At 43.3% G+C, this 18,136-nt stretch overlaps 1 protein-coding gene across 11 annotated transcripts in view; it reads right to left on the bottom strand.

Annotated features, from left to right (window-relative positions):
* Window positions 1-18,136, bottom strand: part of LOC131943511 (DAZ-associated protein 1) — a 140,621-nt gene that overhangs the window by 86,660 nt on the left and 35,825 nt on the right. For 8 of the 11 annotated variants that reach the window (XM_059303670.1, XM_059303669.1, XM_059303675.1 and 5 more), the window contains one exon: window positions 123-153. The gene's annotated coding sequence lies outside the window, so the exon portion shown is untranslated. The other 3 variants (XM_059303673.1, XM_059303671.1, XM_059303674.1) reach the window with 3 other exon arrangements.

Genomic DNA, 18,136 nt, shown 5'->3' with positions numbered 1-18,136 from the left:
TGACACTAGCTGATAAAACTATCCTGACACTAGCTGATAGAACAATCCTGACACTAGCTGATAGAACTATCCAGTCGCCACAAGGACGCTAAAACTCAAGTGGTTCAAGCTTGCCAACTCACGTCCTTTTTACTTCCGGTAGGGGGCGTGTCCCTGTGGAGTGAGAAACAAACAACTAATTATGATCAAGTATGAAGATAATTATAATCAGATGAGGGATGTAAGAGGGGGGGGGGGGAGAGGGAGTAATACAAGCTTCATCACGTGATCTACTCAGTATCTCATCGCTGATTGGTTAATACTAAGTGAAGCTAAAAATAACTTTCAAGCGCAAATCTTGTAAATAATTAGTTGGTTGTACACTACTTTGACTATTCGTGAATATGTGTGTTTAAATATGTATGTCTGTATGGGGAATGTATATTTGTATGTGATTATGTATGTCTGTATGTAAAAATGTATGCGTCTAAGTCTCTAAGTGAATACGTCTATATATATATATATGTATATATATATATATATATATATATATATATATATATATATATATATATATATATATATATATATAATCTATTTCCTGAGTCATCTAATCTATTTCATTGCAATACATAACCATTCTGAGACAGCAGACCAAACTCATGTCGGGCCTGATATACCAATATAATCGTGTCTTATAAATTTTTGTTACCGAAAATTGTGAAAAATATATATTAAAATATTACATTTACAAGGCATGCTTGTCAAATACGTAAGCTTGATATGTGTAATGGTTTCTCCCGTAATGTTTATTTTTATGTTTTTAATGGCTTTTTAATTTATATAGCACAAAACTGTTTAAATGAGCTGTATGGACATCCTTAAAGAAGGGCAGTAGGTCATGGAAGTCATGCAAGTCAAGGTTTGACTACCATTCAAACTATAGCTCTTGTAGATTTTATAATATTTTTCTATGCAACAGTGTGTGTTAGTAACTGTAGAACAATCACTGCAATAGTAGACCTGGTTTTTATTTTACATTTTTTTTTAAAACCGCTATCAAGATGCGTGAAACACATAATTTATATATAAAAAAATGTTTTTTTCTTGGTCGGAACTGAGCCCCTAAATACCCTACCCCCCTGCATTGCAGGGTCACACTGGCCAACACACTGGCCAACACACTGGCCAACACACTGGCCAACACACTGGCCAACACACTGGTCTATACACTGGCCAACACACTGGCCAACACACTGGCCTACACACTGGCCAACACACTGGCCAACACACTGGCCAACACACTGGCCAACACACTGGCCAACACACTGGCCAACACACTGGCCAACACACTGGCCAACACGCTGGCCAACACACTGGCCAACACACTGGCCAACACACTGGCCAACACACTGGTCTACACACTGGTCTACACACTGGTCTACACACTGGCCTACACACTGGCCAACACACTGGCCAACACACTGGCCAACACACTGGCCAACACACTGGCCAACACGTGGTAGTTCCGCCCGCCCTTGATATATATATATATATATATATATATATATATATATATATATATATATATATATATATATATATATATATATATACACTTGCCGTCCCGGCCAGGCCCTGCACTGGCCTCTGCGAAAAACCTATCTGTATAGAACCAAGACTTGCGTGTTTAAGAAATATATTAGTTTTCGAATTAAACCTAACCACAAGCAATCAAAACCAAAACATAAACGCAAACACAAACATAAACGCAAACACAAAAAGAAACACAAACACGCACGTCAATACCGGGACATTTAGCCAGCACGCACGTCAATACCGGGACATTTAGCTAGCACGCACGTCAATACCGGGACATTTAGCTAGCACGCACGTCAATACCGGGACATTTAGCCAACACGCACGTCAATACCGGGACATTTAGCTAGCACGCACGTCAATACCGGGACATTTAGCCAGCTCGCAAGTCAATACCGGGACATTTAGCTAGCACGCACGTCAATACCGGGACATTTAGCTAGCACGCACGTCAATACCGGGACATTTAGCCAGCACGCACGTCAATACCGGGACATTTAGCCAGCTCGCACGTCAATACCGGGACATTTAGCTAGCACGCACGTCAATACCGGGACATTTAGCCAGCACGCACGTCAATACCGGGACATTTAGCCAGCTCGCACGTCAATACCGGGACATTTAGCTAGCACGCACGTCAATACCGGGACATTTAGCTAGCACGCACGTCAATACCGGGACATTTAGCCAGCACGCACGTCAATACCGGGACATTTAGCTAGCACGCACGTCAATACCGGGACATTTAGCCAGCTCGCACGTCAATACCGGGACATTTAGCCAGCTCGCACGTCAATACCGGGACATTTAGCCAGCTCGCACGTCAATACCGGGACATTTAGCTAGCACGCACGTCAATACCGGGACATTTAGCTAGCACGCACGTCAATACCGGGACATTTAGCCAGCTCGCACGTCAATACCGGGACATTTAGCTAGCACGCACGTCAATACCGGGACATTTAGCCAGCTCGCACGTCAATACCGGGACATTTAGCTAGCACGCACGTCAATACCGGGACATTTAGCCAGCTCGCACGTCAATACCGGGACATTTAGCTAGCACGCACGTCAATACCGGGACATTTAGCTAGCACGCACGTCAATACCGGGACATTTAGCCAGCACGCACGTCAATACCGGGACATTTAGCCAGCTCGCACGTCAATACCGGGACATTTAGCTAGCACGCACGTCAATACCGGGACATTTAGCTAGCACGCACGTCAATACCGGGACATTTAGCTAGCACGCACGTCAATACCGGGACATTTAGCCAGCTCGCACGTCAATACCGGGACATTTAGCTAGCACGCACGTCAATACCGGGACATTTAGCCAGCACGCACGTCAATACCGGGACATTTAGCCAGCTCGCACGTCAATACCGGGACATTTAGCTAGCACGCACGTCAATACCGGGACATTTAGCTAGCACGCACGTCACTACTCTCTATTATATACATCAGGAAAAAATCAATGAGGCTATTTCCTCGTTGAATACTTGAACATTCATCAAAACAAAAAAAAAAAAAAAAACTCCGGAAAAAACTGATTTCATTGGAGGCCAGGTAAACTTCATTCAGTTTTTCAAAAGTTTCCTGGCCACGGACTAATCCTAAACTTAATCAATGTCTTTGTGTCCTGAACATCGGCATATGTCATAAATGTCATTTCATTCCGACCCGATTGACATTTATCTTAAAATACATTTTGTACTGGCTGGCTCAAAACAAAGTATCGCTCAGAGGTATTGCCCAAAAGTATCGTCCCAAAGTATCGTCAAAAGAATCGTCCCAAAGTAACTTTTTAAATCCCTTTTTAAGTCCCCACACACCACCTTACATTACCCACACACCACCTTACATTACCCACACACCACCTTACATTACCCACACACCACCTTACATTACCCACACACCACCTTACATTACCCACACACCACCTTACATTACCCACACACCACCTTACATTACCCACACACCACCTTACATTACCCACACACCACCTTACATTACCCACACACCACCTTACATTACCCACACACCACCTTACATTACCCACACACCACCTTACATTACCCACACACCACCTTACATTACCCACACACCACCTTACATTACCCACACACCACCTTACATTACCCACACACCACCTTACATTACCCACACACCACCTTACATTACCCACACACCACCTTACATTACCCACACACCACCTTACATTACCCACACACCACCTTACATTACCCACACACCACCTTACATTACCCACACACCACCTTACATTACCCACACACCACCTTACATTACCCACACACCACCTTACATTACCCACACACCACCTTACATTACCCACACACCACCTTACATTACCCACACACCACCTTACATTACCCACACACCACCTTACATTACCCACACACCACCTTACATTACCCACACACCACCTTACATTACCCACACACCACCTTACATTACCCACACACCACCTTACATTACCCACACACCACCTTACATTACCCACACACCACCTTACATTACCCACACACCACCTTACATTACCCACACACCACCTTACATTACCCACACACCACCTTACATTACCCACACACCACCTTACATTACCCACACACCACCTTACATTACCCACACACCACCTTACATTACCCACACACCACCTTACATTACCCACACACCACCTTACATTACCCACACACCACCTTACATTACCCACACACCACCTTACATTACCCACACACCACCTTACATTACCCACACACCACCTTACATTACCCACACACCACCTTACATTACCCACACACCACCTTACATTACCCACACACCACCTTACATTACCCACACACCACCTTACATTACCCACACACCACCTTACATTACCCACACACCACCTTACATTACCCACACACCACCTTACATTACCCACACACCACCTTACATTACCCACACACCACCTTACATTACCCACACACCACCTTACATTACCCACACACCACCTTACATTACCCACACACCACCTTACATTACCCACACACCATCTTACATTACCCACACACCACCTTACATTACCCACACACCACCTTACATTACCCACACACCACCTTACATTACCCACACACCACCTTACATTACCCACACACCACCTTACATTACCCACACACCACCTTACATTACCCACACACCACCTTACATTACCCACACACCACCTTACATTACCCACACACCACCTTACATTACCCACACACCATCCTACATTACCCACACACCACCTTACATTACCCACACACCACCTTACATTACCCACACACCACCTTACATTACCCACACACCACCTTACATTACCCACACACCACCTTACATTACCCACACACCACCTTACATTACCCACACACCACCTTACATTACCCACACACCACCTTACATTACCCACACACCACCTTACATTACCCACACACCACCTTACATTACTTACACACCACCTTACATTACCCACACACCACCTTACATTACCCACACACCACCTTACATTACCCACACACCATCCTACATTACCCACACACCACCTTACATTACCCACACACCACCTTACATTACCCACACACCACCTTACATTTCCCACACACCACCTTACATTACCCACACACCACCTTACATTACCCACACACCACCTTACATTACCCACACACCACCTTACATTACCCACACACCACCTTACATTACCCACACACCACCTTACATTACCCACACACCATCCTAATTACCCACACACCACCTTACATTACCCACACACCATCCTACATTACCCACACACCACCTTACATTACCCACACACCACCTTGCATTACCCACACACCACCTTACATTACCCACACACCACCTTACATTACCCACACACCACCTTACATTACCCACACACCACCTTACATTACCCACACGCCACCTTACATTACCCACACACCACCTTACATTACCCACACACCACCTTACATTACCCACACACCACCTTACATTACCCACACACCACCTTACATTACCCACACACCACCTTACATTACCCACACACCACCTTACATTACCCACACACCACCTTACATTACCCACACACCACCTTACATTACCCACACACCACCTTACATTACCCACACACCACCTTACATTACCCACACACCATCTTACATTACCCACACACCACCTTACATTACCCACACGCCACCTTACATTACCCACACACCACCTTACATTACCCACACACCATCCTACATTACCCACACACCACCTTACATTACCCACACACTATCCTACATTACCCCCCCTCTACTATATATGACAACCCTAACACATTGTGCTATGGACGACAACCCTAACACATTGTGCTATGTATGACAACCCTAACACATTGTGCTATATATGACAACCCTAACACATTGTGCTATGTATGACAACCCTAACACATTGTGCTATATATGACAACCCTAACACATTGTGCTATGTATGACAACCCTAACACATTGTGCTATATATGACAACCCTAACACATTGTGCTATGGACGACAACCCTAACACATTGTGCTATGTATGACAACCCTAACACATTGTGCTATGTATGACAACCCTAAAACATTGTGCTATGTATGACAACCCTAACACATTGTGCTATGGACGACAACCCTAACACATTGTGCTATGGACGACAACCCTAACACATTGTGCTATGGACGACAACCCTAACACATTGTGCTATATATGACAACCCTAACACATTGTGCTATGTATGACAACCCTAACACATTGTGCTATGGACGACAACCCTAACACATTGTGCTATGGACGACAACCATAACACATTGTGCTATATATGACAACCCTAACACATTGTGCTATATATGACAACCCTAACACATTGTCCTATGTATGACAACCCTAACACATTGTGCTATGTATGACAACCCTAACACATTGTGCTATGTATGACAACCCTAACACATTGTGCTATGTATGACAACCCTAACACATTGTGCTATGTATGACAACCCTAACACATTGTGCTATGTATGACAACCCTAACACATTGTGCTATGTATGACAACCCTAACACATTGTGCTATGTATGACAACCCTAACACATTGTGCTATGTATGACAACCTTAACACATTGTGCTATGTATGACAACCCTAACACATTGTGCTATATATGACAACCCTAACACATTGTGCTATATATGACAACCCTAACACATTGTGCTATATATGACAACCCTAACACATTGTGCTATATATGACAACCCTAACACATTGTGCTATGTATGACAACCCTAACACATTGTGCTATGTATGACAACCCTAACACATTGTGCTATGTATGACAACCCTAACACATTGTGCTATGTATGACAACCCTAACACGTTGTGCTATGTATGACAACCCTAACACATTGTGCTATATATGACAACCCTAACACATTGTGCTATGTATGACAACCCTAACACATTGTGCTATATATGACAACCCTAACACATTGTGCTATGTATGACAACCCTAACACATTGTGCTATATATGACAACCCTAACACATTGTGCTATGGACGACAACCCTAACACATTGTGCTATGTATGACAACCCTAACACATTGTGCTATGTATGACAACCCTAACACATTGTGCTATGGACGACAACCCTAACACATTGTGCTATGTATGACAACCCTAACACATTGTGCTATGTATGACAACCCTAACACATTGTGCTATGTATGACAACCCTAACACATTGTGCTATGTATGACAACCCTAACACATTGTGCTATGTATGACAACCCTAACACATTGTGCTATGTATGACAACCCTAACACATTGTGCTATATATGACAACCCTAACACATTGTGCTATGTATGACAATCCTAACACATTGTACGACAACTGCCCTATAGTTTAATGTCAACAAATATCTGAGTTGCAGGTTGATCAATCAGAGCATGGTTGTGCACTAATTACAGATAATTATGTTTCTCTCGCTCAGTTCGCGTGATATTCACTTCCGTTTTTGTTGCCTGACGTCATCGGCACGTGCCACGCCTGAGTACAACGTGCAATCTGTGTCATCGGAGCTTAGATCTGTGTCATCGGAGCTTAGATGAAATATTGTATCCTTCGTGTCAAATGACGTCACATTGACGGAAGACTACGTGACCTAGAAGCAAAAGGTAATGACGTCATACTGGTAATTATGGTCTGCTTACGTCCCTTGTAGAGTAGCCTGGTAATTATGGTCTGCTTACGTCCCTTGTAGAGTAGCCTGGTAATTATGGTCTGCTTACGTCCCTTGTAGAGTAGCCTGGTAATTATGGTCTGCTTACGTCCCTTGTAGAGTAGCCTGGTAATTATGGTCTTCTTACGTCCCTTGTAGAGTAGCCTGGTAATTATGGTCTGCTTACGTCCCTTGAAGATCTAGATACGGCCAACACGGCTACAGGACATTGCCCCGTATTTACCCCCGGAGCAATTACCCCCCTGTCAACTACATCCCCCCCCCCTTCCGGGCGAGTCCCCCCCCCCCCCCCTAGTCAAGTTAGAATCCTAACTCTACCTCAAATTCTATATCTATATATTATTACCTTAACCCTAACCTTAAGAAAAAGAGCAAAACCTACGCATTCACATCAGCCTAAAACTTAACACAAAACCAAAACCATCTCTAGACATTGGTTTAACCCTAACCCTGACCATAACACGAACACGAACACGAACACGAACACTAACACTAACACTAACACTAACACTAACACTAACACTATACTAATACTATACTAACGCTAACGCTAACGCTAACGCTAACACTAACACTAACCCTAGCTGTACCTAGCTATATCCGGGGGAGGGGGGTAATGTCCTCCTGGGCGGGGGCTAATTGACAGGTCGTAATTACGGGGGTAGTTGACGAGGGGGGGGGTGGTAATGCCCTGTTCCCGGCCGACAAAATAAGCAACACACTGGCCAACACACTGGCCAACACACTGGCCAACACACTGGTCTACACAATGGTCTACACACTGGCCAACACACTGGTCTATACACTGGCCAACACACTGGCCAACACACTGGCCAACACACTGGCCAACACACTGGCCAACACGCTGGCCAACACACTGGCCAACACACTGGCCAACACACTGGCCAACACACTGGCCAACACACTGGCCAACACACTGGCCAACACAATGGTCTACACACTGGCCAACACACTGGCCAACACACTGGCCAACACACTGGCCAACACACTGGCCAACACACTGGTCTACACACTGCCCAACACGCTGGCCAACACACTGGCCAACACACTGGCCAACACACTGTGCGACACGCCATCCTACATAAACTGGCCATACTTTAGCCTGACTGTCATTGTGAGATCGAGCAACTCACCCCCCCCCCCCCCCTCTCCTCCCTACCATTGATATCGTAAGAGAGGATAACTCAATCAGCCGACGAAAACTGGGTCAGTGTACTAGCAGTTCCTTCCCTTGACTGGGCAAGTAGATCACGTGTCTTGGGCCTATATCCAACAAACTTCTTCCAACGTGTCCTGGGCCTATATCCAACAAACTTCTTCCAACGTGTCCTACATCCAACAAACTTCTTCCAACGTGTCCTACATCCAACAAACTTCTTCCAACGTGTCCTACATCCAACAAACTTCTTCCAACGTGTCCTACATCCAACAAACTTCTTCCAACGTGTCCTACATCCAACAAACTTCTTCCAACGTGTCCTACATCCAACAAACTTCTTCCAACGTGTCCTGGGCCTACATCCAACAAACTTCTTCCAACGTGTCCTACATCCAACAAACTTCTTCCAAAGTGTCCTACATCCAACAAACTTCTTCCAACGTGTCTTGGGCCTACATCCAACAAACTTCTTCCAACGTGTCCTACATCCAACAAACTTCTTCCAACGTGTCCTGGGCCTACATCCAACAAACTTCTCCCAACGTGTCCTACATCCAACAAACTTCTTCCAAAGTGTCCTACATCCAACAAACTTCTTCCAACGTGTCCTGGGCCTACATCCAACAAACTTCTTCCAACGTGTCCTACATCCAACAAACTTCTTCCAAAGTGTCCTACATCCAACAAACTTCTTCCAACGTGTCCTACATCCAACAAACTTCTTCCAACGTGTCTTGGGCCTACATCCAACAAACTTCTTCCAACGTGTCCTACATCCAACAAACTTCTTCCGTCGTGTCCTGGGCCTACATCCAACAAACTTCTCCCAACGTGTCCTACATCCAACAAACTTCTTCCAACGTGTCCTGGGCCTACATCCAACAAACTTCTCCCAACGTGTCCTACATCCAACAAACTTCTTCCAACGTGTCCTGGGCCTACATCAAACAAACATCTTCCAACGTGTCCTACATCCAACAAACTTCTTCCAACGTGTCCTGGGCCTACATCCAACAAACTTCTTCCAACGTGTCCTGGGCCTACATCCAACAAACTTCTTCCAACGTGTCCTACATCCAACAAACTTCTTCCAACGTGTCCTGGGCCTACATCCAACAAACATCTTCCAACGTGTCCTGGGCCTACATCCAACAAACTTCTCCCAACGTGTCCTACATCCAACAAACTTCTTCCAACGTGTCCTACATCCAACAAACTTCTTCCAACGTGTCCTGGGCCTACATCCAACAAACTTCTTCCAACGTGTTCTACATCCAACAAACTTCTTCCAACGTGTCCTACATCCAACAAACTTCTTCCAACGTGTCCTACATCCAACAAACTTCTTCCAACGTGTCCTGGGCCTACATCCAACAAACTTCTTCCAACGTGTCCTACATCCAACAAACTTCTTCCAACGTGTCCTGGGCCTACATCCAACAAACTTCTTCCAACGTGTCCTGGGCCTACATCCAACAAACTTCTTCCAACGTGTCCTACATCCAACAAACTTCTTCCAACGTGTCCTACATCCAACAAACTTCTTCCAACGTGTCCTGGGCCTACATCCAACAAACTTCTCCCAACGTGTCCTGGGCCTACATCCAACAAACTTTTTCCAACGTGTCCTGGGCCTACATCCAACAAACTTCTTCCAACGTGTCCTGGGCCTACATCCAACAAACTTCTCCCAACGTGTCCTACATCCAACAAACTTCTTCCAACGTGTCCTGGGCCTACATCCAACAAACTTCTTCCAACGTGTCCTGGGCCTACATCCAACAAACTTCTTCCAACGTGTCCTGGGCCTACATCCAACAAACATCTTCCAACGTGTCCTGGGCCTACATCCAACAAACTTCTTCCAACGTGTCCTGGGCCTACATCAAACAAACTTATTCCTTTCAATTCAACTGGAAAATCAACACAATTCTTCAGCTTTAGAAATTAGAATGAAGTTGTTATTTGCACTAATTAACGTTATTAATGAACGAAATATTAAGAATGAAATTTGTCAAAGCCAGCACCTTAAAACTAATTATTCTCCTCCTTGGATTCCAAAAAATAGACGTGATGACGTCATAAAAGTCTTAAAAAATGGAAGAAATTTGAAACGTAAAGACATTGTGTATTGAAGAGGAACAATTGAAAGCATGTGTTCAAGTTTTGTGAGTTATCTTCCCCATATCTCCTACACCAAGCTGGGAACTAACATAAAACATAGTCCACTCCATCAGTAGGGTAGGGGAGGGGGGGGGGGGGCAGGCTGGTGGATGGGTTGGTGGATAGGTTGGTGGATAGCTTGGTGGATAGGTTGGTGGATAGGTTGGTAGATAGGTTGGTGGATAGCTTGGTGGATAGGTTGGTGGATAGGTTGGTGGATAGGTTGATGGATAGGTTGGTGGATAGGTTGGTGGATAGGTTAGTGGATAGGTTGGTGGATAGGTTGGTGGATAGGTTAGTGGATAGGTTGGTGGATAGGTTGGTGGATAGGTTGGTGGATAGGTTGGTGGATAGGTTGGTGGATAGGTTGGTGAATAGATTGGTGGATAGGTTGGTGGATAGGTTGGTGGATAGGTTGGTGGTTAGGTTGGTGGATAGGTAAGTGGATAGGTTGATGGATAGGCTGGTAGATAGGTTGGTGGATAGGTTGGTGGATAGGTTATGGATAGGTTGGTGGATAGGTTGGTGGATAGGTTGGTGGATAGATTGGTGGATAGGCTGGTGGATAGGTTGGTGGATAGGTTGGTGGATAGGTTGGTGGATAGGTTATGGATAGGTTGGTGGATAGGTTGGTGGATAGGTTGGTGGATAGATTGGTGGATAGGCTGGTGGATAGGTTGGTGGATAGGTTGGTGGACAGGTTGGTGGATAAGCTGGTGGATAGGTTGGTGGATAGGTTGGTGGATAGGTTGGTGGATAGGTTGGTGGATAGGTTGGTGGATAGGTTGGTGGATAGGTTGGTGGATAGGTTGGTGGATAGGTTGGTGGATAGGTTGGTGGATAGGTTGGTGGATAGGTTGGTGGATAGGTTGGTGGATAGGTTGGTGGATAGGTTGGTGGATAGGTTGGTGGATAGGTTGGTGGATAAGCTGGTGGATAGGTTGGTGGATAGGTTGGAGGTTTGTATGTTGGATGGGCTGATGGATAGTCTGCCATATCAGAAAAAAGGAAAGAAAGCTAACTCTGCAGTTTTTTTTAATTAATGTCACGAACAAATGCTACTTATCCCATATGCTAACCACTAACGTAACAAATGCTACTTATCCCATATGCTAACCACTAACGTAACAAATGCTACTTATCCCATATGCTAACCACTAACGTAACAAATGCTACTTATCCCATATGCTAACCACTAACGTAACAAATGCTACTTATCCCATATGCTAACCACTAACGTAACAAATGCTACTTATCCCATATGCTAACCACTAACGTAACAAATGCTACCTATCCCATATGCTAACCACTAACGTAACAAATGCTACCTATCCCATATGCTAACCACTAACGTAACAAATGCTACTTATCCCATATGCTAACCACTAACGTAACAAATGCTACTTATCCCATTTGCTAACCACTAACGTAACAAATGCTACTTATCCCATATGCTAACCACTAACGTAACAAATGCTACTTATCCCATATGCTAACCACTAACGTAACAAATGCTACCTATCCCATATGCTAACCACTAACGTAACAAATGCTACCTATCCCATATGCTAACCACTAACGTAACAAATGCTACTTATCCCATATGCTAACCACTAACGTAACAAATGCTACTTATCCCATATGCTAACCACTAACGTAACAAATGCTACTTATCCCATATGCTAACCACTAACGTAACAAATGCTACTTATCCCATATGCTAACCACTAACGTAACAAATGCTACCTATCCCATATGCTAACCACTAACGTAACAAATGCTACCTATCCCATATGCTAACCACTAACGTAACAAATGCTACTTATCCCATATGCTAACCACTAACGTAACAAATGCTACTTATCCCATATGCTAACCACTAACGTAACAAATGCTACTTATCCCATATGCTAACCACTAACGTAACAAATGCTACCTATCCCATATGCTAACCACTAACGTAACAAATGCTACTTATCCCATATGCTAACCACTAACGTAACAAATGCTACTTATCCCATATGCTAACCACTAACGTAACAAATGCTACTTATCCCATATGCTAACCACTAACGTAACAAATGCTACTTATCCCATATGCTAACCACTAACGTAACAAATGCTACTTATCCCATATGCTAACCACTAACGTAACAAATGCTACTTACCCCATATGCTAACCACTAACGTAACAAATGCTACCTATCCCATATGCTAACCACTAACGTAACAAATGCTACTTATCCCATATGCTAACCACTAACGTAACAAATGCTACTTATCCCATATGCTAACCACTAACGTAACAAATGCTACTTATCCCATATGCTAACCACTAACGTAACAAATGCTACTTATCCCATATGCTAACCACTAACGTAACAAATGCTACTTATCCCATATGCTAACCACTAACGTAACAAATGCTACTTATCCCATATGCTAACCACTAACGTAACAAATGCTACTTATCCCATATGCTAACCACTAACGTAACAAATGCTACTTATCCCATATGCTAACCACTAACGTAACAAATGCTACTTATCCCATATGCTAACCACTAACGTAACAAATGCTACTTATCCCATATGCTAACCACTAACGTAACAAATGCTACTTACCCCATATGCTAACCACTAACGTAACAAATGCTACCTATCCCATATGCTAACCACTAACGTAACAAATGCTACTTATCCCATATGCTAACCACTAACGTAACAAATGCTACTTATCCCATATGCTAACCACTAACGTAACAAATGCTACTTATCCCATATGCTAACCACTAACGTAACAAATGCTACTTAACCCATATGCTAACCACTAACGTAACAAATGCTACCTATCCCATATGCTAACCACTAACGTAACAAATGCTACTTATCCCATATGCTAACCACTAACGTAACAAATGCTACTTATCCCATATGCTAACCACTAACATAACAAATGCTACTTATCCCATATGCTAACCACTAACGTAACAAATGCTACTTATCCCATATGCTAACCACTAACGTAACAAATGCTACTTATCCCATATGCTAACCACTAACGTAACAAATGCTACTTATCCCATATGCTAACCACTAACGTAACAAATGCTACTTATCCCATATGCTAACCACTAACGTAACAAATGCTACTTATCCCATATGCTAACCACTAACGTAACAAATGCTACTTATCCCATATGCTAACCACTAACGTAACAAATGCTACTTATCCCATATGCTAACCACTAACGTAACAAATGCTACTTATCCCATATGCTAACCACTAACGTAACAAATGCTACTTATCCCATATGCTAACCACTAACGTAACAAATGCTACTTATCCCATATGCTAACCACTAACGTAACAAATGCTACTTATCCCATATGCTAACCACTAACGTAACAAATGCTACTTACCCCATATGCTAACCACTAACGTAACAAATGCTACCTATCCCATATGCTAACCACTAACGTAACAAATGCTACTTATCCCATATGCTAACCACTAACGTAACAAATGCTACTTATCCCATATGCTAACCACTAACGTAACAAATGCTACTTATCCCATATGCTAACCACTAACGTAACAAATGCTACTTATCCCATATGCTAACCACTAACGTAACAAATGCTACTTATCCCATATGCTAACCACTAACGTAACAAATGCTACTTACCCCATATGCTAACCACTAACGTAACAAATGCTACCTATCCCATATGCTAACCACTAACGTAACAAATGCTACTTATCCCATATGCTAACCACTAACGTAACAAATGCTACTTATCCCATATGCTAAACACTAAAGTAACAAATGCTACTTATCCCATACCACAGGGTAGAATACACCCCCCACACACACACGCACTCACACACGCCGTCCCACTGACAGAGGTCACGTGAGTCCCACTTGTATAAATAAAACCGGCGTTTGTATACAACTACGGCAGGCGGCTCACCTTTTAGCGGCTCAACTTTTAGCGGCTCACCTTTTAGCGGCCCAGTTAAAGGGGAACAACTCACACCCGGCCTTTGAGACGGAGCTAAATCCACATGCCGGGTTGGCCAGGAACATTTCCGTTTTCCTCTCCCCAATTTACAAGCCGGCGATTGTATTGAATAATCAGGAAATTCTTTTTAATGGGCTGTTAGGTTCGTTGGTTAAATGGGCTGCTAGGTTAGTTGGTTAAATGGGCTGCTAGGTTAGTTGGTTAAATGGTTAAATGGGCTGCTAGGTTAGTTGGTTAAATCGGCTGCTAGGTTTATTGGTTAAATGGGCTGCTAGGTTTATTGGTTAAATGGGCTGCTAGGTTAGTTGGTTAAATGGTTAAATGGGCTGCTAGGTTCGTTGGTTAAATGGTTAAATGGGCTGCTAGGTTAGTTGGTTAAATGGTTAAATGGGCTGCTGGGTTAGTTGGTTAAATGGGCTGCTAGGTTAGTTGGTTAAATGGTTAAATGGGCTGCTAGGTTCGTTGGTTAAATGGTTAAATGGGCTGCTAGGTTCGTTGGTTAAATGGTTAAATGGTTAAATGGGCTGCTAGGTTAGTTGGTTAAATGGTTAAATGGGCTGCTAGGTTAGTTGGTTAAATGGGCTGCTAGGTTAGTTGGTTAAATGGGCTGCTAGGTTCGTTGGTTAAATGGTTAAATGGGCTGCTAGGTTAGTTGGTTAAATGGTTAAATGGGCTGCTAGGTTAGTTGGTTAAATGGTTAAATGGGCTGCTAGGTTAGTTGGTTAAATGGGCTGCTAGGTTAGTTGGTTAAATGGTTAAATGGGCTGCTAGGTTAGTTGGTTAAATGGTTAAATGGGCTGCTAGGTTAGTTGGTTAAATGGGCTGCTAGGTTAGTTGGTTAAATGGTTAAATGGGCTGCTAGGTTAGTTGGTTAAATGGTTAAATGGGCTGCTAGGTTAGTTGGTTAAATGGGCTGCTAGGTTATTTGGTTAAATGGGCTGCTAGGTTCGTTGGTTAAAAAATGGGCTGCTAGGATGGTTAGGCAATGAGTCTCAGAGACCTAGAGATAGATAAAGGCCAACCCATGACAGTCCGGGTTGGACCAACCCTATAGATAGACAAAAGCCAACCCATGACAGTCCGGGTCGGACCAACAAAAATTATACGTTGATTGAGATTTGCATCGCTTATTTTTTTAGTTCTTGACCGTAAAGAGTAGAATATGTAAGGGTAGATGGCCCTAGTATAAAGAGAGGTCATTCGATGGCGGATAACCGTGGACATAAATATACGCTGTCATATAACATAACGTGAGCACTTACAACATGACATTTCAACGCATATTTTCACGGACTGGATGAAATAGCCGTTGAAATATTTTCACGGACAGAATGAAAATTGAAATTGCCGTTGGAATATTTGACTGAAATCAAGGATGCAATCGGACGAGAGAAATAATCACAGGCAAAACGTTGACGTCATAAATGTCAGATTACAGAGCAGTTGCCGCAATTGCAGGTTTGGTAATGAGGAAGTGGAAATGTTCATTTAATGAATACACATCCGTAGAGGTCAATGATTTAACAAACATCAATAACAGAATTCACTTGATATACAGTCAGTGACTGTCAGCCGTCAGTGACTATGTCAGTCGTCAGTGACTATGTCAGTCGTCAGTGACTATGTCAGCCGTCAGTGTCTATGTCAGTCGTCAGTGACTATGTCAGCCGTCAGTGACTATGTCAGTCGTCAGTGACTATGTCAGTCGTCAGCTCATAAAAAGCCCACCATTAAAACAGATAATCTTAATCTTAATCCTAATCGAAACCAGCACAGTTTACTGTCCTGACTGTCCTGTCATTTTCCAACTAACGCTTGACTAGCATGTAGTTATGGCAGCCTATTTCGTGTGGGTCAGGTGTCTACCTCCCCTCACACCTGTCCCCTCACACCTGTCCCCTCACACCTGTCCCCTCACACCAGCACGCATCATCCACACACACGCCCCCCCCCCCCCCCCCCCATACACTCGAGCCAACATTATGCAGTCAACCTGTTCCCCACAAGTTGATGCTAATTTATGATAAACTGTTGAATTTGACAAAAGTTGGAGGGGAAAAACTTGCGGATCAATAAACGGCAGAATTCAATGCGAATAATTTCGGATGTTGAAAGCCTAATGGAGTTTTGAGGCTCTTTATTTGTGTATACTTAGATCACTTGAACTCAAAAGTTTAAGGACAAACGGTAATATTGCAATGGTTGGTTGCAGTACTTCTTTGTATGTAATATGTCTTTGTAAGTAAGATGTCTGTTTATCTATGTCATTGTATTTAATGTGTCATTGTATGTAATATGTCTTTGTATGTAAGATGTAATTATATGTAAGATGTCATTGCATGTAAATGAACCAGATGACATGATGACATGGACCAGATGACATGGACCAGATGACATGATGACATGGACCAGATGACATGATGACATGGACCAGATGACATGATGACATGATGACATGGACCAGATGACATGATGACATGGACCAGATGACATGATGACATGGACCAGATGACATGATGACATGATGACATGAACCAGATGACATGATGACTTGGACCAGATGACATGATGACATGGACCAGATGACATGATGACATGGACCAGATGACATGATGACATGAACCAGATGACATGATGACATGAACCAGATGACATGATGACATGAACCAGATGATATGATGACATGGACCAGATGACATGATGACATGGACCAGATGACATGATGACATGGACCAGATGACATGATGACATGAACCAGATGACATGACGACATGAAGACATGAACTAGATGACATGATGACATGAACCAGCTTTGTTCCAGAGCATCGGTCTATTTTGTTGTACAAAATAATTTATTGATCAGATCAATATTTCAAGTATCGATTATTTTGCTTTGATAGTT

This window comes from Physella acuta, unplaced genomic scaffold (genome assembly GCF_028476545.2).
Source record: "Physella acuta isolate Inbredline_101_S28 unplaced genomic scaffold, ASM2847654v3 ptg000457l, whole genome shotgun sequence".
NCBI classification, from domain to species: Eukaryota; Metazoa; Mollusca; class Gastropoda; family Physidae; genus Physella; species Physella acuta.
This window is presented reverse-complemented; position numbering and strand designations above follow the sequence as displayed.